This window comes from Numida meleagris, chromosome 4 (assembly GCF_002078875.1).
Source record: "Numida meleagris isolate 19003 breed g44 Domestic line chromosome 4, NumMel1.0, whole genome shotgun sequence".
In the NCBI taxonomy this organism is placed as follows: domain Eukaryota; kingdom Metazoa; phylum Chordata; class Aves; order Galliformes; family Numididae; genus Numida; species Numida meleagris.
Window position 1 is genome coordinate 21,374,656 of NC_034412.1, and position 27,569 is coordinate 21,402,224.

The window sequence follows — 27,569 nt, forward strand, 5'->3', positions numbered from 1 at the left end:
GATCTTGAATTTGGAGTGAAGACTTCTCTTGCCTCTTATTTCCCACTCTGATTTTTTTCATTGATTACTTCCTTCCATCCTTATTGCATGTGCTCAATGGTGCTTTGAACCAACAGCCCTCTGTGCCTTTCTCATCTCTGCAGCAGATGGTGTGAGTAATCTGGCCCCATTTCCACCATCACTGAGCAACTTACAGTGGTGCTAGGTTGTTGGCTGGTGTGGATGCCTTGTGGTGGTTACTGTTTAGCTGTAGAGAATGATGCTCCCTGACAATTAAGCAGTGCAGTTGGTATTGAGCACATGTGAACAATTTCATCCAGAAAATGATGGGGGGGGGGGGGGGTTAATTAGTATGACTTTCTTACTGCTGTGAAATTATCTGTGAAAATGGCAGCTCGACCTGATGCTTTGGCAAATTGTGCATGTTATTCTCCTGGATTCCAGTCAAAGGACCCACTTTCCCCCTGATGTCAAAGGGGTCTGCTCCATCCCTCACCAGTTGTCTTCCCATATTAATTACTCTGAAGGTGATTGTTTTATAACCACACTTTGGATTGGATTTGACCCGAAGATGGAAACTTGCTTTTATCATTAGCATGGTCACTAAGTGTCAGGTTTGATTTGGTTGTGCTATTGCAGTGTTACCAAGGAAGGAGTTGGTCCTGGGCTGGGTTCCTTCACATGCTGATATTGATGGGAATTTTGTACTTTAACTTTTGGATCTGTATTGCAAACTGTTGTAGACTGGGAAAGACACTGCCAAAGGTTTTTTTGCCTCACATTCCTTCATTCCCCTCTTCTATGGACTGTTCCCTTTTCTCATTGCAGGCAAACCGTAGAGGGTCAGTGCAATGCCAGGAGATTTGACTGTAGTTCTGGTTGAGTAGAAAGCAGAGATAAGTGTGGTACGGCCAGATTGGTTTTGCCCTGTTTCTCCCATGAGGAGGAGGTGTCGGGCGGAGGAGGGGTGGTAGTTTAGAAGTAATGAGGGGACATGGGTGAGGTGGAGAAGGAATATTACAGATGGAAGACAGTACTACATATATAAATATATACAACATATATGTACATATTTACAACATATATAAATTAGATTGGCAACTATTGGCCTGTAGCCATGAAGAAAAGATATATCAAAAGCATCAGTCCTTTGGAAAAGCCAGGGTGAGTAACTAGCTCCATCTCCCAGTGCAGCACTCAGCGTACCAGGTACTGTGCCTGCCAGTTGCACGTTGTTATTCTAACATGTCAGCCATCCAGCAGCTGATACAATACAGTGAGCTTCAAATTGCTGCCACATCATGAGTTACATGTTACACAGTTGTGCCACCTGGCCTGGTCAAACTCTGGTTTTACTTAATTCACTTAATGATCCTGTGCAACCATGGAAGATCTGTGTGTCATGGTGATAGTAAACATTTTCTCAGCCTTATTGAGATGTGCAGAATGCATGGTTAGTTCAGTTTTGATGTATGGATTTTGCTTACAATTGCTGTATATGATATGGCTGTCAGCTTTATCAGTACTTTGTTCAGTGATCAGTGCAGAAGGCTCAAACAACATATCTAGCTAGCGGTGGAGGCCTGGAGCACCTCCAGCTCCTTCAACAAGGGCTACCAAACAGTACACCCTGACCTGGGTATAGGAGATGAGGACAACAGAACTAAAGAGAGAAAGATATGGGAGTGACAGCCCTGCTGTGTGGGGATGGGATTTTTGTGGGTGTCTGGGTTTGACTTTCTACCTGAGGACTGTTTCTGACCTGACAGCCTGTGTTTTCCCGAGGGTCTCTTGTAACTTCATATGAATAGTTTCTCCTTTCAGACTGCTGCTGTGTTGCTTTCAAAAATGAAGAATTTGATGCCTGAATGGCAATTGACCTCTAGAAAACCTGATCCCAGAGATGCCCCTGAACTGTTCTGCAGGGGCAAACAGTTAACAAGTCATTTGGCTGAGCTCTGTCATGGTGGTTCCACTCATGGAACCGCCCTTTGCATTCCTCATTTTGTAGGGACACAGCACATGATTGTCTTCTTTGGCAGATTTCTCTTCATGCTGGACATTGCAAGCCTACAGCTGTGGATCTTCTAAGCTCTGGTTATGTTTTATACCATTCTATCAAATTTGTGTTTTGTTGCCAAAAGCAAATGCATTAAGATAAAGGATGCTTGCTGAGACAAAAAAAAAAATGGCATTTAGGAGATATGCTAATTAATATCCAACAGCCATTTTCTTTAATGAAATTAAGTGCAGTAACATCTTAGCTATTTGAACGTGCTTAATCAAGTCACACCTCCATTTCTTTTGCAAATTATATTAGGGATAATAGTCAACGTACCAAGCAGATTTTCTGCTATGGAATATGCTGAAATTTAATGAAAATATAACAACTATTCTATTGAAACTAAATTAGTAGCTTATTTCAGACACTTCATTTAATGTGTTAGCAAAATAAATTGTATGCAATTGTAAACAGCAGCCTCACAGTGTGCGTTACTGATTTAACAATAGGATGTAGGAAAATGTAAGAAGTTAAAAGGATAAAAAGCCTACTTGAAACCTTTCAAATTGAAATGGTTTCTGCTAACCATATTGTCTGATGACTTTCCCTTTCCTGAGTTCTTGTAGCTTTTAATTATTCTCTGTACTTTTTTCCTTTTCCTTTTTTTCCTTTGCCACAACAGTTGCTACAAACTGGACACCAATAAACTGAAAGCATGGTAATACAGATGGACTCATAGAATATCCTGAGCTGGAAGGGACCCATAAGGATCACGGAGTGCAATTCATGCACTACATAGATGTTAAGTAGGCATATACTTTCATGTTAATAATGTGAATGTAATAGTTATTGACTCATTCTTCAGAAGTGTGTCAGGTTGCTCTAATGTTTAACTTGACCCTGTAATGAGACCTAATCACTAAGAAGTGATGACCATGGGCCCTCAGCAAAACTGAGAGCTGAGTGAGGTCTTCCATTTTTCTTTCTGTTCTGGGAAAACAGCACAGTTTTACAGGAAAATCTTTTAAAATGCCCAAGTTGTCGTTGTTTGCAAGAACTGCAGGATCTTGAGTAACTTCACTCTGGGAGAGAATGGAACAAATCTAGGTGACTTGGGGCACAGCAGCTGGAGACAGCTTGATCTCGTCACTGCAGCAGCACTGGCACAGGCTGCAGGGAGCTGCGTTTGCTTCACCTGTAGCTTGGGAGTGCCAGGTCCCAACAAACATATCTAATGCTGCCTGACCACGGCTCTGCACTGGGTAACTGTGTGTATGGAGCTTATTTGGACCTGCGTCAGATCCAGCTCACCTGGAGCATGGCTACAGTGACAAAGTCTGCCTGAAGATGCTGAGATCTGCTTCACTGTTGGGTGCTGACTTTCTAGATGGTGAGACAGCCATGCTTACCTGTCCTGGAAGCACATCTGACATGTCTGTCTTCCTTGTTAATTGTTTTGACAGGGCTGAATTACACAGCACCACAAGAGCAGCTCCTGAAGGGATGCTGTGTTGCTGCTGTAGCTCTTTTACAGCTCGGTGATTTTTGGTGGTACCATCATAGCTACACTGTGTCTGAGGCCTCAGAAGGAGGTGAGCCAATGTGGTGCCTATGCCCTCAGAGCTGGGACAGAAGTGGCAGCTCCATCTCCTCTGGGCTTCCTTGTCAAAGCCTGGTGTCAGGCCTGCTGCTGGTTGTGGTTTGGGGCATTTGCTATGTGTGTTTCTCCACAGGAGAGCCTGAAGCCGCCCATTTGGCTGAATGAGTCTTTGTCCCCACCTAGTGACTGGAAAGTTCAGGTGGTGCCTGAGTGACCCTTAAATCCATTAGTCAGAGCCTGTGTAGAAGATTCTACTTCTCTAGGAGCCTGTTCTGTGTCAGTGGCTGGGTGCCTTGGGCACAGTCCAGCCCTGCTAAATTCCTGTTTCTTTCACTGCTGAAAGGGAGGAGTCAAATCCTTGCCCTACCTCTGTGCCTGGGCTGTATGAGGGGTATGTGACTGTGGTCACCTACGTGCAGGCTGCACAGAGGGACAGCACACCTCTGTCGTGGTGACAGGGCAGCCCGGAGATGCTGCAGTGCATCCCTCAGCTACGTTTTCTCTCATCTGGGCTATTAAGGTGCTGTGGTACCCTGGGTGATTCCTTTTATATCTGTGTGACAGAACGATGCATTTACCACATGTATGGCAGGATACATTCGTCTCTTTCCCAAAGCTTTATGCAGCCTTGACAGGGGCAAAACATGAGTCCTCCAGTTTATTCACATCAAAAAACGAATGTGCTGGAATGCTTGACAGACATGCTCTGTACACAGACAGTTTTTAGAGTTGCTTCCCTTTTTCTTGTGTGTGTTCCTTCTAAAGCTGTACTCATTCCCAGATTACCTGAACCAACATTTAAACACCTAGTGCTATTCTGGAGAGATCTTACAATAGCAGAGCACTTTGCAGAACATTCAGAACATTTTGCACATTGTAAGAACACATTCTAACTGCTGAACTCATGTCGGAGCACCACCAGTAGGGATAACACTCCTGCAACAAGTGAGCTGAGTTCAAGGTTACTTGGTTCTCTGGGGACAGGGGGAAGAATGAACCATGCTGACCTACTTTACATCACATCCAGACTTGAAATTTTAAAGATGTTAAAAACAGGGGGTGTCACAGAGAACAAGGATCCTGCCCAGTGTCAGATTTGAGTTCTGTGGCAAATTCGGAAAGAACTCTCTCTTAAAGCTCACTGGCTCAGACACAAGCAAGTTCTCTGTGTTTCCATAACACATGCTTTTTTTTCAAGACGCTCATTTGCTTTGCTGGGTTTTCAGTGTGCGGGTCTTGGGCCATGGCATGAATGCAGTGCAGATGTGCATGAGCAGGTCCCACTGAGCTCACCTTGCTGTTGAACCAGGGAAACAGGCACTGGTTTGCCTTGCAGGTGTAGATTTAGGCTTGTTATATGATTTCAGGCCTTAAAACTAGATCTATTTGTGCTTGTTTTCCCTGACAGATTGGTTCCCCTGGCTAAAAGATACACTTCCCATGGAGGGATGGTTAGGACTGGGAGAGTGGCCAGCCTGGGTGCATAAATGCACCTTCGTGACTGCCATGCTCAGAACAGAATAGCTTCTGACAGGCAGTTGTTTGACCCCACACGTAAGCTGGAGGTCCCGGTTTTATTTCCAGTCTTCTAGTAAACTTCTCAGTGATCTGAGTTGCTTCAGATCCTTAGGGATCTTTCTTTTTCTTTTGGCTATTTGTGGCATTTTACTTAAATCAAGATTCTTCCGACTCTTCCTTACAGAAGGCTGCTGTGAGGGCTGAGTGGATTGAAAACAGCTGTGAATATCAGGTTATATGAGTGCTAGGGGCTTGAAAGCTCTTTTAAAAAACAGCACATGGAAGAATTTTCATCTTGTTGGACTCAAACTTTCGTAAGGATCGCATGGGCTTACTTCTGTGGGGGCAGCTGCATTAAGAGGGAGATGCAGGGATTTAGAAATGTAATGGTTTCTTATGTGCCTTAGGCACTCCTGTGCTCCTGGGGTTCCCTCTGCAAAGGGAGTGCAACCCTCCCTAAGAAGTGTTGTACTTGCCAGCTGTATTCTCACCTTTTCTGGCAATCCTGTCATGTTGTACTGGCTCAGGAACCTGCTCAGCCAATACCTCAGGGACAGAACAGAGAAGAACATGGAAGCCATTAACCTTTTAGGGCACATAGAGATGGAGAAGCCCAAACAGCAGAGAAGCTGTTCTGACAGCAGAGAGCTCAGCATGCATGGAGCCCAGGTGCTGCGGTGGCATCCAGATCTCCTTCTACCAAGCTCACTCCAGCATGCTTTGTTAGATTTTTACTGCAGTGTTTGTGCAGAGAAGTTGAGTCTGCTAATTGCTTTTACAGCAGCTGCTGCCATCTGGAAAAAGGAGTGCTGCTAAGACATCAGTGTGTATTTTGCACAATCATAACTGGAGGTATTTTTATCAATGGCATTAGCACTTATATTTATACTCAGATGTATTGGACATAGTTCTCTAATCTCCTGTGGCTGGAAAAGAAAATCTCCCATTGAATCTTTTACTAACTGGGGAAATAGTTCAATACATCTGTATAGCACCATAAAGCACACTTCAAAAATACATACCGAGTTTAAAAGAATTCAATTTTACTTTCCCTGCTCTGTGGAGTAATACCATACCTTACTAGTAGCCCAGTTGATTTCACAGGAACTACTCATAGAATAATACTTGGTGCATGAAAAGTGGCATTCATCTTTGAAATGATTTCAGCTTTGATAGTGATCTTCTCTTTATATATTTTAAAAGAAAAAAATTGCTATCGTGAGTATTCAGTTAACTGAGTAATGCACTATCTGTATTAATAGAAAGTAAATTTCAATTTGTAATTAAGCCTTGCTGAAAAACCGTCTTTGTATGGAGAAATGTGACATGTGGAGATGGAGATAAAGTAACCATTGTCTGGTCAAAATCAGATTGCTCTCTGGAGCAGCCTGCTGCTTTCCATTGCTCATGCAGGGAGGGCAGGTGCTGAGCTCCCAGTTCTTCAAGGCTGATACCCCAAGCTGGGCAGGGTGTGTTAGCTCCATCTACCATAGCATGCATGATAGGAGATAATATTTGCACTGAAAAGATTATTGTAATATAATATCAAAGGGAATAGACAAACAACAATAAAAAAGAGCCTATTGAGATAATCTGGTGCAGGTAAGTTAACTTGAGTGTTCCCTTAAAATCTGCTTGCTCCAAGGACTGAGAGCTCTCCAGCATGCGAGGATTGAGCCTACCTTGAACCCTGTGCAATGCTTCTGCCCTCAAAGCCATCCTTTAAGTTGGCAATGTATGATATATCCATAGATAGCACTGCAAGCTTTGGGAATAGCTCACAGGTTTTACATACATCTGTTATGTTTTTATAATGCATGTGCAAAAAGAGAAGCAGCCAGCAGGTAATGGGAACAGGAGAAATGGATTAGGAAATTCCAGATCTAAAGTGTGCTATAGAGAGAGCATAAAACATCTTCATCAGGCGCTGACCTTATGGGTATGTGGGAAGTAGGTCTTGCACTACTCAATTCTATTAGAAGTGATATGAATCCAAACTAAATTACGATGTACTGATAAAGTACAACACAATGTGTGAAAAAAATGGACTGTCTGAAATTATATCAAGTTTGCAATTGGAAGCAACAGTGTGTTGAGCAAAGCCACCCAGTGATGTGAGAGTTCAACCCTGCTCAGTATGATATATGCCACTGCAGTTAGTCAGGAATTTAGCAAAGCAGCTTGTATGACTCCTCTGCGGGCTGCAGTGAAACCAGCAATGGTCCTGGAATCTGAAAAATTAATCGTTTTCCATGGTTCCTATTTTATGGTCCTACAGAGTCCTTCCTTAGTTGCAAAGGAGTGTATTATATAGGAGTCCTTTACAGTTCATTAGGTGGTTAAGGCGGAATTAGGCAATTTGTAATGTTTAAGACCTGCACAAGATTCAGGGGGAGCAGAAAGAGGCAGTTTTGATATGAACTCAGTAAGGAGCTTTAATGAAATTAGTAAAGACAACACAGGATTGAATTAGCCTGTGGAACTCATAGCCATGGGGAGCTGTTGAAGCTGGGAGCTCTGGAGATCAGCTGTTGATACATATTTCAAAATATATTCACTGTTGTGTTATTAATTTTCTTAGAGGGCTATAAAACCACATCCTATGATTTTAATGGATATCATGTGAGTCAGTAGATATTTATGGAGAAAAAGAAAGATTTCTCATCTTCCCATTGAAATTTCTTAAGTTTTCTTCAGAGGCTTTCAACAGGGGCCTCTGAGACCTTCAGATCCAGTCTAGTTTGGCAGTGCTATATTGAACATACATGTCACATTTCCTACTTGTCCTGTGAAAAGCTCTTGATTTTATAGAAAATCTTAAAGCTTCTGCAATTTCAACTTCATTGAATGTGTGCCAGTCTGCTGTAGTTTCACCAGTGCCATGACATACGAGCCAGGGTGACGGTGAAATATTGTTTTCCCAGTGTTCCTAAGTATTAGTTTTGGTACCTGAGAAGACTGTGCAAAGCAGTAGATTGTTCCAGCCTTTTACTATATTAAGAGATATAAATTACTACATTTTTTCTTATTTTCCGTCCCTTTAGAGGAATTTCCACATCTCAAAGCTGGGAGAAACTTGAATTGGCTTCAGTGATAGCTTTGCTGGTTTGTACTGGCAGTCTGTATTTCTTTCAGGAGCAAACCACTAAGCGCCCCTAGGAGTTATATTCGTTTCCCAGATTGTGCTGTTGATAGCACTGGCTACTGTTTCCTTGTTTTTCTTTTCTGGAGGTGGAAACAATGAATTGCCTACTACTTATCAGTAGTTTTTGGTGGTATAGATCTCTGAGAACCACTTAAGTAGAGGAGTCTTGGGAAAATAAATCTGTGGGTACCTTATGTAATAACACTGCACAGAAGTCATTCTGTGCTCTGTTTGTGTTAGCAGGGACAGTGGAGCTTGAGTGATAGAGTAATGAGAAGCTAAATATTTCCAAGTGCTTCATGTATTATTGCTGTTCAGCTCTAACCTAAGCACATGTTGGATGGATCTTAGTGGTGAGGTTTTGTGGGTTTTCTTTCAAGACTTTGATTTCCATTTCTGGTTCAAAATAATGCAGGAGGGCTTTGAGGACCTTGCTGTGCTTTTACAAATGCAATTGCACTCATAGTGGAGTATGTCAGCTGAAGATCTGCTCATGACATTCAACAAAGTCAGGATCAAGGTCTGCACCTGGTTCATGGCAACCCCAACTGTCAGTACTAGTAGGGGAGTGAAAGGATTGAGTGTAGCTCTGCCAAAAAGGACTTCAGGGTACTGGTGGATGGCAGCTGGACATGAGCCAGCAATGTGCCCTTGCAGCCCAGAAAGCCAACTGTATCCTGGGTTGCATCAAAAGAAGCACGGCCAGCAGGTCAGGGAGGTGATCCTGCCCCTCTGATGGGGGGCACTGGTGAGATTTCACCTGGAGTACTGCGTCCAGATGTGGAGTCCTCAGTACAGCAGAGACACAGACCTGCTGGAGTGCCTCCAGAGGAAGGCCACAAAAATGATCCCAGGGATGGAACACGTCTCCTATGAGGACAGGCTGAGAGAGCTAGGGCTGTTCAGTCTGGAGAAGAGAAGGCTGTGAGGTGACCTGAGAGCGGCCAGTCAGTATCTAAAGGGGGTCTGTAAGAAAGAAGGGGACAGATTCTTTAGTAGGGTCTGTTGTAAAAGGACAAGGGGAAATGGTTTCAAACTAAAAGAGAGGAGACTTAAGTTGATATAAGGAAAACGTTTTCTCATGATAAGGGTCGTAAATCATTGAAACAGGTTGCCCGGAAAGGTGGTGGAAGCCCCGTCCCTGCAGACATTCAAGGTCAGGCTGGACCAGGCTCTGGGGAGCTGACTGAGCTGTAGGTGTCCCTGTTCACTGCAAGGGAGCTGGGCTAGATGACCCTTCGAACTCAAAAGATTGTATGATTTTATGATTTCTTGGGTGCTTAAGAGTTTAAAATCATGAAAATATCATCTTTTGTGGTGAACACTGCCACTCTGACCAAGAGCTGTGCGGAAAATTAAGGCTCCTTGAAAATTAGCTATACTGAAATGGACTGTGGGAGGGGACAAAACAACATAGGTACCTACTTCATGAAAGACTTTGCTCAGATCTTTAGCATGGAAGTTCTGTCTTTGCTATTTTTTCCCTTTCAACTAATCGTACGCTGTGCTCTGAGGTGACACTGAAACCACTAATTTTGGGACCAGTTACAGAGCAGAGAACTGTCAGACCCTCTAGTGTTTCAAAAATTCATCTTTCTATCAAGCTACCTTTTTGGTGACTCTTGCCATATTTGTTCTGAATATGGATAAGCACTACCTTGCAATGAATGTGTATTTCAATAAAGCGTGGGTTGTGTTCCAGTCAGCTGCCGCACTGCAGGCCTACACGGTGAGCAGTCTCATCACTGTGGACTTGATGTAGAATATGTCAAACCACTATTAGCATCTCCAGTTATTTCATGCAATCACAGAATGGTTGAGGTTAGAAGCAACCTCTGGTACACTCTGGTCCCATCCTGTCCCAGCAGGGCCACCCTGAGCAGAGTGCCCTGGCCCTCCTCCAGGTGACGTTGGGAGAAAGCTAGGGAGACCTCACAGCCTCTCTCAAGATTTCTTCTGAATGCTCTCTCTATGTTAATTATTGATTTCTTTAGGTCTGATTCAATATTTATGGAGTTGTTTGACAGGCCCCAGATACAGTTTGCCCTAAAGCGGACAGCTTTGGTTTCTTCCTTTCTCTGTCCTGTGCAGTGAGAATGGTTAGCCTAGAGTTGCCCTGGGTTGCAAACCTGAGCTCTTCTCTTCCTTAAACCCCTCTTCGAATCACTTGCAGAGCCTGGGGACATTTCAGCAACACAGCAAGATGAGATTCTCTATGGGGAGTAGTTTGCCCAGTTTGTATTGTTAAAACTTAATTAGTTAATGCAATTGACTCCGTTGCAATTATTTCTTAGTGATGTATAACAAGTAGCTGTTCTTAGAGGCTTATAAAATGTTCCAGAGCTCCATTAATTTGCCCTTCATTAGCTATGTAATTTTGCTAATGATCCAGGATATTTAAAGGCATTATGTCCTATGAGAATTATGAGTTAGACTGTGAGGCCTTATGGAAGAGTTGTGCGCATCGCTCCATCCCATATTAGTCCCAGAAATTCGTTCTGCCCTGCTGCATCTAATTGTATTTTTTACTTCTGTACAGAAGTAGAGTCATCTATTGATAAATGAATAATTATTTCATATGTGAAATTACACATTTAATAGAAGCGTGAAGTGTTGGTGTTAAATGATTAAATTTGTTAATTATGTAATATTGCTGGGCATAATGATGCATTTAACCATTAACATTTTTCCAGTGCGCTGCCTTTTAAATTCTCATGTGGCGTATTACATGTTCTCGTTGCCTTTTTATCAAGTGTTAATAATTGTGGAAAATAAAGATTAGAGTCTAGAACTGGAAATATCCTAGTGGCAATAACAGGAGGAAAAATGGTGTGTGTCACTGCAGACCTCAATTGCTAGGTCATGGTCTGAGATGTATAATAAGTAGATTGTTCTGAAAGTAATGCTTATTATTTATTTCCGTGGAAACTGAAACAAAGAGCACAGTAACACTATTTGACAGAACAAATTCTCAGCTACAAAACACTGTTTTTCTACATAGTTACCACCATCAGCTATGCATTTTTGCCAGTGATGAACAAGAGCTTGCATGCAGCGTTCCTAAACACCTGCACCAGCAGAGGTGACTGCTGTCACCACTGTTGAAACGCACCCCCACCCCTCACTGTGTTACATCCATTGCTTGCTCTCCATCAGCGTTCAGCAAGCATAGCTGAATGTCATTTGGTGCCATTTTTTCTGCATGGAGGGAATTTAATTACACAGCTTTGCTCCATAGGCACAGACTGCCCCTCCACTGCCATCTGTCACACAGCAACAACACGTAATGGGGTATTGCTGGGAAGGTTCAACCTCTGCTTCCATCCCACCAACATCCACCTGTGATACTGTGGGCCAACCTCTGCTTGGAGAAAGGACTTACTTAGGTGTGCCACGCAACTTCTTAGCATTTTCGTTTTCACAATGCATTACAGCAGAAACTGCAAAGAATGAGGTGCGCCATGGCTGTAGTTCTTGCTTCACTCTATCTGCAATCTCCTTCAGCCTAGGAGATTTGGATGGGATGCGCCACATCTCCTTTCCATGACACAGCAGCAGGAGGAAAACCTGCATGGGACCTGGGCTGTTCTCAGTTCCAAAGAGCAGAGCTATCTCTAGCACCAGGATGAGAACCTTTGTTTCCCCACCTAACATGTAGGGTGTGAGAAAGAACATGGGTGTGTGGTAGAAAACCAGCAGCTCTGTGGCCTGTGTTTGCATCTGCATAAGTACAAGCAAGATGGGCTGCAGCTGGGCTGTCCCTGCGCCCCACAGGTAGCGTGGGGATGTGGCCACTTCTTGAGCTTTGCTGGAGTGCAGTGGCTGTGCAAGTACCAGGGTCTGTCACAGGGTGCAGCCGGGCCTTCACCACACTATTCTGTGCAGGTGAGATGTAGGTGTGACCAGGGAGGTGCTGAGAGTGGGCAGCAGAACTGAAGTGCCACATTTATGTCTGCAGCATTAGCTCAGCCTCTGCTTTCAGATATACCCTTATTTGCTGCTTACACCTGTAGAAAGCTGATTGGCCTCTGTGTTTTGGGTACAAAACAGTCTCCAGAAGGATTATCTCTACTGATACTGAAGTAAATCACCTTTCATAGATGAAGCAGATCAGGCAACATCATATCACCGTTAGACCAAAGTTGAAACAATCCTTAGAAAAGCCAGAAAAGCCTCGGAAACTGCCTCAAACATTATCTTTGAAAGGAAAGCAATTTTGCTTCAAGATTATCATCACAATTTAGATGCTGTACATTGTACTAGGATAAAGAGGGAATTTGACAAATGAGCTTTTGCCTCTGGAGCGCCCAGATGACTGGAACAAGCTTCCCTTTCAGCTTAAATCAGCAAACCGCATAATCTTCTTTAAGCCTGGGGTTTAAACGGCTGTTTGAAGGAGGATTGTGCAAAATCTATTTCCAGTAATATGGTTACTGGAGCTAAAGAGTACGTGTTGTTTTCATGAGATTTTGGATGACCCTGTGGTGTGTATTAAATTATTTTAAGATTGTGTTTTGCAGCTGGTGGTTTTCATTTAATCGTTATGTAGATAAAAGAGCCAGTGGCTGAGGACAGCATTTTGATTCTTGGACACTGCTTTAAATGCAGTGAACAGAGTAGCTGTCAATGCCTTGAGCAGTCCCTTATGCTGACTGGAAGAAAGGTTATATCTATTGTGCCCATTGAGAGTCATAGTCCAGGTTTCATCTTTTGATGTATCTAATACCAGCGAGAGAGACATTGATCTCACTAAGTCAATGGCAGCAGCCTTTCCTCCGCCAACAATTCAAGGGTGAAACAGCCATGGACTGAAAGCAAAGGTACTGGCGGGACAGGAATATTAGTTTGTGAATTCTGACTTGATGAGTGTTAATTGAGAAGTGGCCAACCCACCACTGGGCTGCTCTGTTGCTGTGTTAGCCATAGGAACACTAGTATCTCTTGTTGCCTGTTCTTATTTGGCAGAGCCAAATAAATGGCTCTGGTGCTTTTAAACTGCATTAACAAAAGCTAGAAGAGGCTTAGAGTCTTTTAAAAGAGGAAGCACTTCACTGAGGGTTGTTGTAAGAGGTATTCTGCACAGGTGGCAGGCCAGAGGTTGATTTTCTATTTGAATCATAGGTTGCCCAAGAGTTTTTCTTAGTTTTCTGCCTTGTTTAAAGAGTTATCAGCCATCTGGACAACTGTCTAACTGAGGCAAAATGGTAACTTTACACACGGGATGACTCCAGTGCACGGTCTCTGCGTGCCTGCAGCAAGTGATGAGAAATCCATGTCACTGGAGTCTGACTGCCTGATCATTCAGAGAAGGCTGTCGGGTGAAGTCCCCAGGGACTGGAAAAAAGGAAACATTACTCCTATTTTTAAGAAATGGAGAAAGGAAGATCTGGGAAATTACAGGCTGGGGAGCCTCCTGTCTGTGCATGGGAAGATCTCACAAAGATCCTTCTGGAAGTTATGTTAAGGCATGTGTGAGACAAGGAGGTGATCTGAGACAGCCAGAGCAGCTTCACCAAGCTCAAATTGTTTCTGAACAAGATGGTGGCCCTCTACAATGACAGGATGGCATCAGTGGACAAAAGGAAGTGCAATAGATGTCTTATACCTGAGCTTGTGCAAGGCCTTTGATCAAGTCCCATATCACATTCTTATCTCTAAGTTAGAAATATACTGATTTGAAGGGGGAACTATTCAGTGGATAAGGAACTGATTGAATACTCGCAGCCAGAGGACTGTGTGCTTTCTGATGTCACCAGAGAGTCACTGTCACCCCATGACCTCACAACCAGAGACCAGCCTGTGTTGCCAGTCCTGCTGGTGACTCTTGAGTCTCAAAGACCTCTTGTGGGATCATGAGACACCAAGAACTTGCAAGCAGCATGCAAGACACTAAGATGCTGTGAGTGTATTCTGAGACATTAGCGATCCAGTCTGTAGAACTATGAATATCAGAGGTCCTGCCAGTGGCACTCGAGGTGTCCTCCACTGGCAACATCACACAAGAAGTGCTGAGGACTGGGGTCTGCTGATTGCTCTGTGAGAGGCAGCCTCCAGTGAGCCATCTGAGCCTCTCTGTGCCAGGGAAGCTGTGGACATGAGCCAGGAGGTGCAAGTGGAGCACCGAGGAGATGTTCCCCCTCTCTCTGCCCACATCGGTCCATTGGTGCTATCCTGAGCCTCATGCCATGCTTCCCAGAGGACGTCTTGACCCACTGGCCCCAGACAACAATGGGACAGAACACCTTCCCAATGGTCCCCGAGCATCTTTCCCTGGTGTGCAGAGCACAGCCCTTCCAGGCCCCTCTGGCAGCAAGTCTGCAGCCTGTCCTGGTAGTAGGAATACGACTGGTGCAGCTGGTTCCAATCACTGCAGGACACTGAGGATGACGAATGACTGAGCTGGGCCAGATAGGAGCTGACAGGTTCTGGAGACCATGCACACCATGAAACCAGGCCCTGCTTCTGAGTGGGTGGCCCAGCCTCACTAGGACAGCAAGAGAAAATGAAAGCACTGGTGGTGGAGAAGGCTGAGACACTCCAGAGCTCTTCTGTCTCAGTTCCTTCTGGCTCTTCCCTGGACTGCAGTAGGAGAAGTGTCACCAGCAGCTCAAGGTCATCATTCCATTCCTCTCTGCTCAGCTCTGGTGAGGCCACAATGACCAAGTTGAGATCCCCAGTCCAAGACAGACCTGGACACATTGGAGAGAGCCCAAGGAATGGCAGCCAAGCTGCTGGGGGGACTGGACCATCTCTCCTATGAGAAGAGAGCTGGGACTGTTTCTCCCGCTGAGGAGAAGGTGAGGGGGGATCTTGTTACTGTCAGTGGGAAATCCTGCAACTGATGGTAGAACAGTTGTTTTTATTTCCTTATGAGAGATGAAATATGAACTCAACCTTGGATCTCACTGTAAAGAAAGGGCAGAGAGTATGGAAAAATTTATTGGTCTAAACAAAACCATCATATGATATTTTTCTTTGCCTGATCACTCAGAGGAGGCTGCTGTGCTGCTTGCTGAGCCAGCAGCTGTTCTTCTTTCAGGAGCATGTCTGGCTGGCACCAGGTTGCTTCCTGAGGCATCTCGTTGGCTTGAAGCTAGCTGCAGTGATGTATCTTAGCGCAATTTTTCTGCCCTTAGCAGCATGTCTTGCGTGGCCCAGTCTGCAGTGAGAACTCAGTCCTTTGAGCAGTGTTTTCCTCATGAGCATCCTCCAGTATTTGGGTGTAGTGTTTTTGAAAAAATTGCATATTTGTGATAGTGCTGCCTTGATGAGAGATTAACTGTGCTTGAGTATTTATTAGGACTACTAGCAACAAACTTTCCTTCAAAGCTGCAAGCAGTGCTCTAAAATATCTGAGCTAAATTACAGGTTTCTGCAAATAAAATGCTACATGTTCTTGGCCTCTATTAGAACCACTGACAGTGGTTCTGCCAAGAAATACACACAGCAAACACATTTCTTCTCAGATTTTCACATCTTTATTGCTTTTGTTACCAGTGCACTTTGTCGACTGTTCTTTCTTTGCTGCCCTTCCTTGCATGAAAGGGGCGAGAGTGATCAACGCAAGGGTTTGAACAACCAACCCTTGCTACGCCAAGGTAATATGTAGCAAACAGTGTACAGTGGCAAACCTCCATGGGAAGAAGGTGACTTTACTTTAGAATATATGCTTGTTTACTCGCACCCTCACAAGCACCAAGTCGCATGAGGCTGAGGTGGCTGTCCAGCATCCAGGCACCACGGCTTGTTTGCCCACGTGGACCCTGTAGACAAGGCAGAGGACAAGGTATGCTGGCTGTAGGGTCATGGTGATATGTCCTGTGTGCTTCCAAGGCTGGCTGAATGTGTGCGTTCTAGTTTTGAACGTGCCCGTTCTATACTTCAGGATGTTACACAATGATAGCGGTCTATTTTTCTATCTATTGTTTCGTTTCTCTCTGTCATTAGGATTTGGTTATCTGAGTACCTTCTTGACTTTCCCCTTGTTCAGTGTCTTCCCACCATCATCTCTTAAGTGCAATTCACTGTTCTTTAATTTTTTTCTTCTGGGAGTTCCTGAGAAATTGACTGTAGATTTGGTGGATCGTGACCTTCCATCAACACTTGCTGCTCTTGCATTCCTTCTGCTGTTCTGGTGCTTCCACACCTGTATCTTCCCATTTATTCACCATTTGTACCACTCTCAACATTTCTGCTTTTCTACAGAGTGACTACATTAGTTCTTGTTGTGCTATTGCACAGAACTGTACTCTGGTGATGACTTCATTCCCTTGCAGTGTGTTGGGAATATGGCAAGTTGCACAAGCACTTAATTTATTTATCATTCCATATTTTAAATATTTAACTGAATTGCTGGTACTGCACAAATAGTATCGGTAGATCTTAACAACTGATCATGTATGGTTATGGTAATCTGGAGAAAATGCAAATGAGCTATGAAAACTGCTTCCTCTATAAATAAGACCATTTAGCTTCAAAGCAGTATTGCCATGGAAATTCTTCACTGATAAAGTGGGTGTGAGATTTTTTGTATTTAGATTTCCTGAGCCTTTTTATTTTATGTTAACAAGATGCCGGAAGAAAAAAAGCCATAAAGTGTGATATTGCATATTTAAAAGATGTTATTTTATTTCATCTTCTCAATTGCAAATCTTTCCATTTACAATATGCAGCCATGAATGAAAATTTATAAATGAGAAAAAAAGGATAGGAAACGTTATTGTTGACAAGGATGAGCTAAATCTTGCGCTCGCTGAAAACTTGTGACTTTGTTTCCAGTTGTCTTCAGTCCTATATTTTAAAATATTTTTCTAATCAGCGTTTCTTAAATGCATTTGGAAAACTTAGTCTGAACAACAATCGGACAATGGAAGTAAAGAGCCCTTGAGAGAAAGCATGCCTAACAGATCTGTGTGAGTGGTGCACAGTAGGGCCAGTCACCACCAGTGCAAGATGGTGGGTGCCACGTGAGCTGGTCTCACTGGTATTTACTTCTTGTTTGGGCTCTGTGCACTGCGCAGAGCTCTACTCTGCATCAGTGTTGCACTGATGGAGATAGGAGGATCTTGTTGGAAGATAGCTTAGATGTTGTTTAGTTTTATCGTGTCCTTAGATTTCTCCATGAATTTTGCCTAGTAATCCATATGCAGGCAAGTTAGTAACCAGTACTTTTAGTTTGCTTTACTGAAATTATAATTCTGCTATTATTGCTACACTAGTTGCGATACCACTTCACTCAATAGCACAGACTTTGTCTAGAGTAGGTACGTGTATACTATAGTAGTTCAGTGGAAGTATTCATGGCAGACAATATCATTTCTTCTGACAGTTTAAGTTAAATCATCTTGTGCTGGGCTGGATTTAAAGTTGGTATAAAGTTACTCTTGAAAGAATTTATTTTTTCGTGTGGATCAGTTGAACGGAGTCCTTTGCAGCCATTATGCTTTTTGATTTCATAGCAGTATCTCTAATTGCATTTACCCCTCCTAGAATGACTCTGATTTTGCAGTCTCTAAGCCCTATCAAACTCTGTGTTCTGAATCAAACTTAGAGATTAATGGATGAAGCTCTACGTAGAAATTTCTTATGCAGTCATACAATCTTCAAATGGATCTGAATGCATGTTGGTGCACCAGTATGAATGAAGTCATCTAGCCATTTATTTTAAGGTATGGAGGAAGAGCTTTGTTCAATTCCCATTTTTCTAGCATACATTACCTACAATCAGACTAATTAGCCTATCAGTAATGCTGGTAGAAGACTGGAGTCCTTATGAATTAATGATCCAGTGGTTAAGATAAAAACTTCTCTTTATTGATCATTACTGCTGCATTTGATTAAACTGAGAATTAGTTTCATGAAATCAAGCTCAGCTTAGTGGTGGTGATCAAGCGTGCCATGCACACTGTTAATGTCACCTAAAGAAAACCTTCAGACTGGTACTTCATGCCTTTCACCTCCCCATCTGGCAGCAGGAGCTGGCTGAGTGGCCCCTGCCACCTGATGCACAGATTGCTCATCCCTGGCCTCGTCTCTGCGCTTAGAGGAGTGGTCTTTGTGTGTGGGATTTGTATTTTCCTACAGTAAGGAGGCCTCGTTATCTGCTTTGGCTGAATTAAGTGCATCGCTGTCCCATTGTGAAGCCCTCTCAAAATCCATGCTGCGAGCAGCAAGAGCTCTTGTTTTTGGCATTGCTAAAAGTAGAAAAGCAGTGAGGATCCCTGTGGCTCCTTAGCAGAACTGAAGAGGTGATTTGCAGTCAAAAGTGCAGATTCCCCTGAGAAGTTAATATCTGACAGATGAGAAGTGAAAGCTTTGTTGATAAGACAGCAGATTTTAAAAGTATTGAAGCATTCAAAAAGGACCATTCAGTTTAACACACAAAGCAGAAAGTAAATGGGCTTTCAGCCCCTCTGTGTCCCTGGGAGTTGTGGTTGCTTTCAGCATTCCCCTTTTGGCTGAATTTGCCTCCCTTCAGCAAATGATGTTCCATGTTCCTTAGGCAAACCTCACTCAGAAATATGACAACCTTCTTGGGTTACTGGTAAGATACAAGGTTATTTCCCTCTAACAGTGCTTGATGTCTCTTTTCTCACCTGCAGAAATCTAAGTATTCCCATACATATCACTGAACAATTACTCCTCAGAACAATTTGTTTCCTTGTCAAATGGAAATCTGCACGTTCACCCCCCTTTGAGGATTACATGAGTGATGACCATCCTGCTGCCAGAAGTACAGCCAACCTTGGCTTCTGTGCTCTGCTGAACTGAGCTGCAGTGAATTAAAAGACCACTGTCTTTGGTGGGGGAATGCTGATGTGTTCCAAATTGCCCCTGGATAAGGAGGATCATGAAAGCTGCTTTTTTCTCTTTTCCTCTTTCTTGAGCAGATAAATTTCAGTGGTGAATTGACGTCTTTAATGTTTTCCTTTTTCCGTAGATGACAGTGTGTGCAGGACTTGCGAGCATGATCTTGACTAAATCAAGTGTAATTGTACTGACCACAGTGCATGCATGAAATTATCTCTGCTGTGACTGTGAAGGTCAAATAGCATAAGAAAAAGGTTCTTCCAATGTGTGCAGAAAAGAAAGTGTGCAAACAAAGTATTTCTTCAGAATCTGAAAGTAATTATTTTTCCCCAGTAATACTTAGTCTCCATACAAATTGGATGCTTACTGGCATATTTCTGACTAATTTTAGAAGGTTTATTTTTTTCACAAGGAATGAATTGTCTGAGGGCTACTTCAAAAGTAATGCCTCCTATTTATGATGTCGGCCTACTGTCAGAGGCGGATATTGGTGGGATGGCAGCAGAGGTTGAACCTTCTCACCAATATCCTGTTCCATGTTGTTGCTGCATGACAGATGGCAGCAGAGAGGCAGTCTGAAAAATGGTGGTGGATGTGGAATTGCGGATGGAGAAAAGGGGTGCAACTGAATTTTCTTTTGTGATAGGTAAGGGGGGATCCTTCCAGATTTCCTGGAACCCAGACAAGCCATCAACTCTGACTGTTACATCGCGATGCTGACTAAGCTGAAGACTCAAACTTTCTTTCAGACTGGGGAAGAAGGCAATCGTTCTCTTGCAATGTGACAATGCCAGTTATCAGTTGAAGTTTGAAGATCGTGGAGCACATTGCCAATACTGGCTGGACTGTCCTACCACGCTCGCTGTGTAGTCCAGATTTGGTGCCTTCTGACTTCTGTCTGTGCAGGTTAATGGAAGATGGACAGCATGGGCAACATTTTCCTACTAACAATGCCATCATAGCAGCTGTGAAACAGTGGGTCAACTCTGATGGTGCAGATTTTTACAAGCATGTCTCTTGTTCATTGCGGGCAAAAAATGCATAGCTAAAGGTGGTGACTATGTGGAAAAATAGTGTTTTGTAGCTGAAAATTTAATTCATCGAACAGTGTTATTATGCTTTCTGTACCTGTTGTAGTTTCCATGGAAACAAATATTAAGCAGTAGAGGCATTACTTTTGGACCAACCTACGTACTTCATGTTGGTGCAGAGTTTTGTATTTTTCTGTGAACACTGTCAGAAGCAGTTCACATTTTATGATCCTTTGATTTATTGTGTAAGAATCAGAAGAGTGAAGATTGATAGTTTTGCATATTTTTAATCACACCATCACAGTTTTTTTCGCTTTGTTTAATCTTCTAAATTTGAAGCTTGACAAATATACACTCTTCTCAGAAAACATAAGCTTTGAGGCTTTAGAAAATTACATAGGTAGGGATGCTTTCCCTGTTAAAACATTACTAGTTTTTGGTTGTGGAAAATCTGATTTATATATACATAAGCCTTCTGTCTTGGAGGCTAAAGGGCAGAAAAGAAATATAGTGTGAGCTATAAACCGGACTATTTAAAAAAAAAAAAAAAAACTGAGCAAAGCTTTTCCTGTATAAATAGAAGCAGTATTAATTTATCTGCTGAAAATCCACTGAACATTGATTTTATAATGTAGGAACTCTTCTGACATCTAAAGCCGCCTATAAAATTTTTATGTCATCATTATTGCTGTATCATTTTTTGAAGTGTACATTATATATGGTTATTTTTTTAACCACTAAATTATTTTTAGTGAATTTTCTGACAACCAGACTTTGCAAGTGAGTTTCCCTTTTTTTTCTGACCAGATGAGTTGTGGAAAAAGTTGAATACTCATTCTGTGGCAGGAACTTACTTGAAGAAAATACTTTTCTTTGTAGTTTTTCTTGCTTCTTCTATCAGATTGGTATATTAAAACTTAGAAAGGATAGAAAGGACACTTCCATCTGACACCACTTCAGGAACAGCAGATTGCTGAGAGAAGAAGCCTGCTGTGGGAATCAAGCATAGGAATCTGGAGGACATGGTGAAAGTGTTTGCAACACTGCTGCACCCTCTATCTAAAATTGTTTGAGAACCTGTTTTCCTTAAAACCTTAAAGCAACTTCAAAAGCAAAAGCAACTTAGGACAGTCCAGAGAATCTTGTTCATTTTGGGCTAATGCATTAGCTTGTCAATTAATGCATACTTTTGTACAAATTTATAGCAGGTGCCATTGCCCTGTGCTGGCAACTTCTAGACTTGGATGGAATTAAAAGAGTGCAAAGTACAATTGATTGAAGTGTGAGGCCAGACCAAGCTCAAATCGCTGTCAGGTGCAGCATGCAAGAGAAGGAGAGAACTTTGGGATTCTCAGTGTGGTAGAACTTTCTCCTGCATTTTATGGAGTTTTCAGTGAAGCCCTTGAATTTGTTATCCCTTCTAAGTAGAAAACATTAGTACATCCTAAATGGAGCTTATACCAGTCTGGCAGTGTGGTGGCTAAGAATGAAATGTCCCAGAAGGTATAGCCCCCTCCTCTTTCACTGTTGGGCTATGGAATAATTTCAATACTGTGTCTTACGTGCTGAATTCCCCATTAAACTGAGTACCTCTATGTCTTGGAGCAGCTTTGAAGGGCTGACTGGCTTGTACAGCTAAAACACTTGTGTAGTTCAGAGAAGTTCTGTGGGGGCTAAGAGTGAAAGAAGCAGCAGCTGTGTAAGGCTATGCTTTTATTGTCTTTGTTTTAAATTCAGGTAATGGGGGCTACTTACATCTGTAAATACATGGGGAAGTATCTGCTGGTTGTCAAAGGAGTAGCTATCATTTGAATGGTTTATTGGGAGGATTTGAATGTATGACTAACAGAGGGAGAAGTGTGCTAAAGCTTTTGAAGTTCCTTCAAATTTATCTTATAGTGCACATTGTGCAAACCATGTTAAAGTGAGTTATTTCCCAAATAAATAGTCTGTGATTTGTCATATGCACCTAAGAAAGTGAGATTGCCAGTTCCAAGTACTTGTCAGATATGTCCAGCTCCACATTCAGTGATTATTTCTCCTTACAACTTGGTGCTTGGAATTAACTGTAAGTGAATGGGTTGAATTGGGTTGACCTCTTCTATGGATGCTGGTTTACACTTAGTACTCTGGATTTATTTACAATAAGAAGCAAGTATCTCCGAGATTGGATAGTCTGGCTTCTACTGTTGTAGACCTAATTCTACTTTAGTTTCTATTCACTTAAATTCAGAACTAGAGCATTCACTTGCCAGTTCCGAACTTTGAATTGGTTAGTTTCATCCATTTTCAATACTTCTGTGCAGACAAATATGTATATATTTACTGAGGCTTCTTTTGTATTGTGTCTTCTATCTTGAGAGCAGTTTGTGATGTTTTGTCACCAGAAACCCACTCCAGCCTTTAGCTGAAGGAATTAGTTTACCTAATATCCAACAACTTCATAGTACATGTAAAATAGTCTTTAACAATGTTGATGAATTTTTGGGGAAAAAAAAGTCTTGAGGAAAGATTATCTTCCTTTTCCTCTAAGAAATAGGGTGTTGCTAAACCTGGATGGGGATAACAAGGAGTGGAAGAATGCATCACCTAAGGCAGTCTCTGAGAAGTGTAAGGATATTCTATTCCTTTCCTCCAGTTCACGATATGCTGCTTGGTGCTGGGAGCCAGGTGCAGCAGAACAATTAGAGGGAATTGTCAGCTCAGATAAGCCATCCTTTCTTTCACGTAGCCAGCAGAGTTGGGCAATGTATATGGACACTGTGTGGAGAGTTTTCCTAGTGCTCAGTTCAGAGCAGTGCTATGGAAGAGCAGTGACGTACACGTGCACTAAACAGACCGTTCAAGCATTACAGGGATTGTCTTCACCTTTCTGAAAATGTTCATGCAAAAACTTGTTAAAAATTCAGGAGGGTGAGTGCTATTTGCCTGCTATGCATAGCTGCTTCATTAATATTCGTTCTATGTTGGATCCTCAAGGGTTAATCTTTCATAAGTGTGAGGTTTCTGGTGACATGCTTGGCCAAATCTGATGTAGACTTCAATTTGAAGTGAGCAGTGTGTTGAAAAATGAAATGTTTTTGAAAGTTAAATTGCAGTCATTTATATGAAAATGCCTTAGGTATTCCATTTCTGTCCCCCCCCAAAATATGCTCATTTTATAGCACATCAATAATTCATGTGTATATAAGTTACAGGCATAAAGCCCAAAAATGTACGTACTTCATAAAGCATAGTTTTTTGTGAAACAAACAAGAATTGCTACTATCTGAATGATTGTAATGCCTGATTAGCTCCCATACTATTTAATTTTTTGATGGATGCTCGTGATCGTTCATCAGCACAAGAAAGGAAAAAGGTCCTCTGCAGTGGTTTGTGAGAAGTCTCCAGGAATGCCTCCCTCACAATATCAGTTTTATAAGCAGAGCAAGGCACTGTGAGGCAGAAAACTTAAGACTGTCAATTTGTTGTGTTTGTGGCAAGTGATTGCACTCTGGCTTGCTAAAGCAGAATCAGGAAGAAGATACTGATTGTGCAGGATAACTCCAATAAAGACTACCTCTCTGCCTTAGAATGGGGATCTCCAAGGAGTATTTCGTGCTTGGTGGAGTGATCAGTGCTTCCTTGTTCAGAATCAAGGAGGATTATACCCCCTCTCTCTCAGTGAACACATTTTGCAACAAGAACTTGACCACCCAGGACCCTCTGGAACACTGCTGCCTCACGCTAGTTCAAGACACTTCTTTACTGAGCAAACATCGTTGTGCCATTAAAGGTCAAAAAATTCTTGATCTCCTGTACATAGTTGCCTATTGTACATACTAGTACTTACGCTCTACTTTTATACAGATGAATTTTGGTGGTGTGAAATAGATAAACAGTCCCCATGATGATAACATCTTAAAGAGCAGAGTCTTTCTCCTGCTTACAAAGAGCAGCATCTTTTCTTCTGAATGCAGGCATTACTCTGTACCTGGGAGCACAATGTGGTGTGGGCTTTGTCTCCAAAGCCTGAACATTCAGGATGCTGCTGCTTGGGAAGCCACTACTGGAGAACAAAACTCTGTCATGATCTGCTGCCTGCATAGGTTTCTGATCGGTGTAAATGCAATCCAGCAGGATGTATTTGACCTGTTAAGTCAAAGAGCAAGTCTGAATAAGGGCTGCTACCTGCATATGTCCCTTCTTCAACTTATTGGTTGGCAGATGCAATGACGTGAAGAAACTTGAATTAGTTCTGACTTGGTAGAAAGGATCTGTTCAAGGTCTGTTTCTCCAGAAATTTATTCTTTATTCTGTGGCTTCGAGGAAGCCTGGATGTATTGACTTCTGGGGCATGCCATACAACATTATCTGTTTGAGCATTGCCAGGAGGGAAAGATAAAGAGTTTTAGAGCTGCGGACAGAGAGGTATTTATTTTAATTTTGTACTTGCAGCTCTGAAGTATTCTTGCCTTTATACGAAATGGCCATGGGAATTTTTAGCAAACACAGCTATTTTTTATATAAGTTATTTAATGGATCTGATTTTTAATGTCTTACATTGCCGTGGGTTAAGCGATGCAGGTACTTTTAAAATAGAATAGTGCTGATGGTAAATAATTGTAAGTACTAGGAGACACGTTTTGGAGGAGAGGACTACAGATACATCTTAAAAGAGCAAAACACCATTTCTCTGTAATTCTATGCTGCGTTTTTACTCCTGTGGTTTTTTAGTGAGGTGAATTTGGTTTTGAATATGCCTTTGAGGACTGTTGCCCGGTAAGAAAGTATAATCAAATCATTTAAGGGATTGATATGGCTTTTTCTGTGGATTATCTGGCTGTGGCTGTAATAACAGTGTTTCTTTCCTCTGGCAAATCAGTGCTGTACACCTCCATGAAATGCCTGCACACTTAAAGTTTATTGCAAATTTAAATTACTTACATTATTTTGTTGGACAGTAATTCCCCAAAGCGTTATAAACCAAATCATTAATTACTGTTTCTAATGTGCACAATCCATTGGAAAACATTAAACAACATTCACAGTTCCCTTTATTGTTATTGCTCTTCCAGTCCCTGAGGCAGCAGATCAGATGGGAACTCCTGGGCAATCTCATGCTGACATTCTGTGCTTCTGACATAGATGTCTATGGGCTGCAGATGTTCACAGGAGCATATGGTATCTGCATATTGTCTTCTGGAGTTATGAAATATACTGTTTTAGAGGGGGAAGATAATCGGATCATAAATATTAATCAGTGCAGCTGTAGTTTGAATGACTGTGGAAGTGTCATAATGGAATTCCATACTTTCCTTGTTTTCATTCACAGATGTATTCTTTCCCCCATTCTACTTTACAAGTTAAGATCTATTTTTCAAATAGTTCTTTGGTAAGCTTACATATTGTCTGAAAATGAGATATTTTTTCTTGACACAAACATCTGAACTAAGACGCATTGTGCAAGGAAAGTGTGGTTTTTATTAAAAGATTTAAACCAGTGGCTTGCTGAGCAAAAACCTCCTATCTTGTTTTTCTCCAGAACTGTAGAAGGCGGCAACCAAAAGTACGGGATGTGACGCGATAGGACCTCCCCTGCCTAGTGCGCTTGGGCATAGACGAAGCTAACGAGGTGATAAGGGAACATATATAAATCAATGTAACGACGCAATAAACACCATTTTGCTGCTCATCATATTGATGTGTAAATGCGACGAGGTGGTCGGGGACAGAAAGTAGTCCTTGCGGGCAGGGCGACAAGTTACGAATGGAATATCGGATGTGGTGAAGACCACATTTGGTGCCCTCTCTGAGGCACTTGTCGTGCCCCTGCTCTGGTGCAGGCTGGTGCCCAACCCACAGTGACACGGATCCGCTCGTGGAAGGCGAGGATCGCATTACGTTGCTGCAGCAACACAGTACCCGCAGTTCAGAAGGATTTCACCGCGGAAGGCCGGATTGGCTTGCCACACCCCCACTCCCTGACTCCAGCCATGGAACAAGTTATTAAGGTACTGCTTCAGTTTTGTAAGGACTATTGCGGTAAATCGGCTCCTTCTAAGAAGGAGATAGCCGCCGTGCTAACGCGGCTAGAGAAGGAAGGCTGCTTGCCTACTACTGAGTCAATCTTGGACCATGAGTTATGGGATTCTTCTACCATGACTCTCGCCCAACGGGCGATGACTATGAACAAGTCGACTGACTTGAGATATTGAGGGCTGATTAGGGAAGCTCTGAAAGCGGCCAGAGAAGATAAGCAATCGTTGTATACTGCGCGCAAATTGCTCGGGCTGCATGGGGACTCGGGGGGAAGTCAGAGCCAGGGGGGTACCGGGGTGGTGGCACGGGGAGCTTGTGCTTCCTCGGTATTATCCGTGGCATTAACCCTTCACACAAATGAAAAGCCCCTGGTGAAGGCTATAGCTTCCTATCTTGGGTTTTCCCCCGACTATGCTGGACACCGGTCAACTACCCTTGTTGTGCTTGTTGACTCGGGAACTGATGTCACCGTTATCTCTGAAACCGATTGGCCAGGAGAATGGCCGACGGGCCCCCTCCAGCTTATCAGAGGGGTGGGAGGGGCCATTACTGCACAGAAGTCTCTAGCTGAGGTGGAGATAATTGTGGTTGCCCGTGATGGAACATTGGAGAAGCCCACTCTGCTTGTTCCGCTGGTGGTGAAACTCCCGGGGACCCTGCTTGGTCGGGACTTTTTGAACGCTATTGGTGCACGGATCACAAATTTATAGTTAGGGCCACTGTCTACCAATTGTCCACCATTCACGCTATTCCGTTACGGTGGAGGCAGGACGCGCGCCCTGTCTGAGTGGATCAGTGGCCCATCCCTCATGAGAAACTTGTCGTGCTTAAACAGTTAGTCTCCTGGGAGCTTCAGTTAGGGCACATAGAACCTTCCCTCAGCCAGTGGAATAGTCCGATATTTGTGATTAAGAAGCGCTCAGGCGCTTACCGCCTACTGCACGACCTACATGCAGTTAATTCTCAGTTGATACCCTTTGACCCAGCACAACAAGGAGGTCCAATATTGTCAGCTATACCTAAAGAGTGGCCTTCGGTGGTCATTGACCTCAAGGATTGCTTTTTCTCAATTCCTTTGGCGGAACAGGACCGAGAAGTGTTTGCTTTTACTGTGCCGACTCCCAATAATCATGGCCCTACGTTTCAATGGTGTGTTCTTCCACAAGGAATGTCATGTTCCCCTACAATTTGTCAGCTGGTGGTAAGCAGGGTGCTAGAGCCACTGAGAGGTCAGTTTCCCGAGTGTCAGATGCTGCATTATAGGGATGACCTCTTGCTCGCTGCTCCTACTGATCGAAACTTGAAAGTGCTTGAAACTCAGACGGTTAATACCCTCACGAGCGCAGGATTCACCATATCACAGGAGAAAGTCCAGAAGGGTCCTGGGATTAAGTACTTAGGATATCGGTTTGGCCCCGACTTGGTTCAACCTGTGGGCTTCAA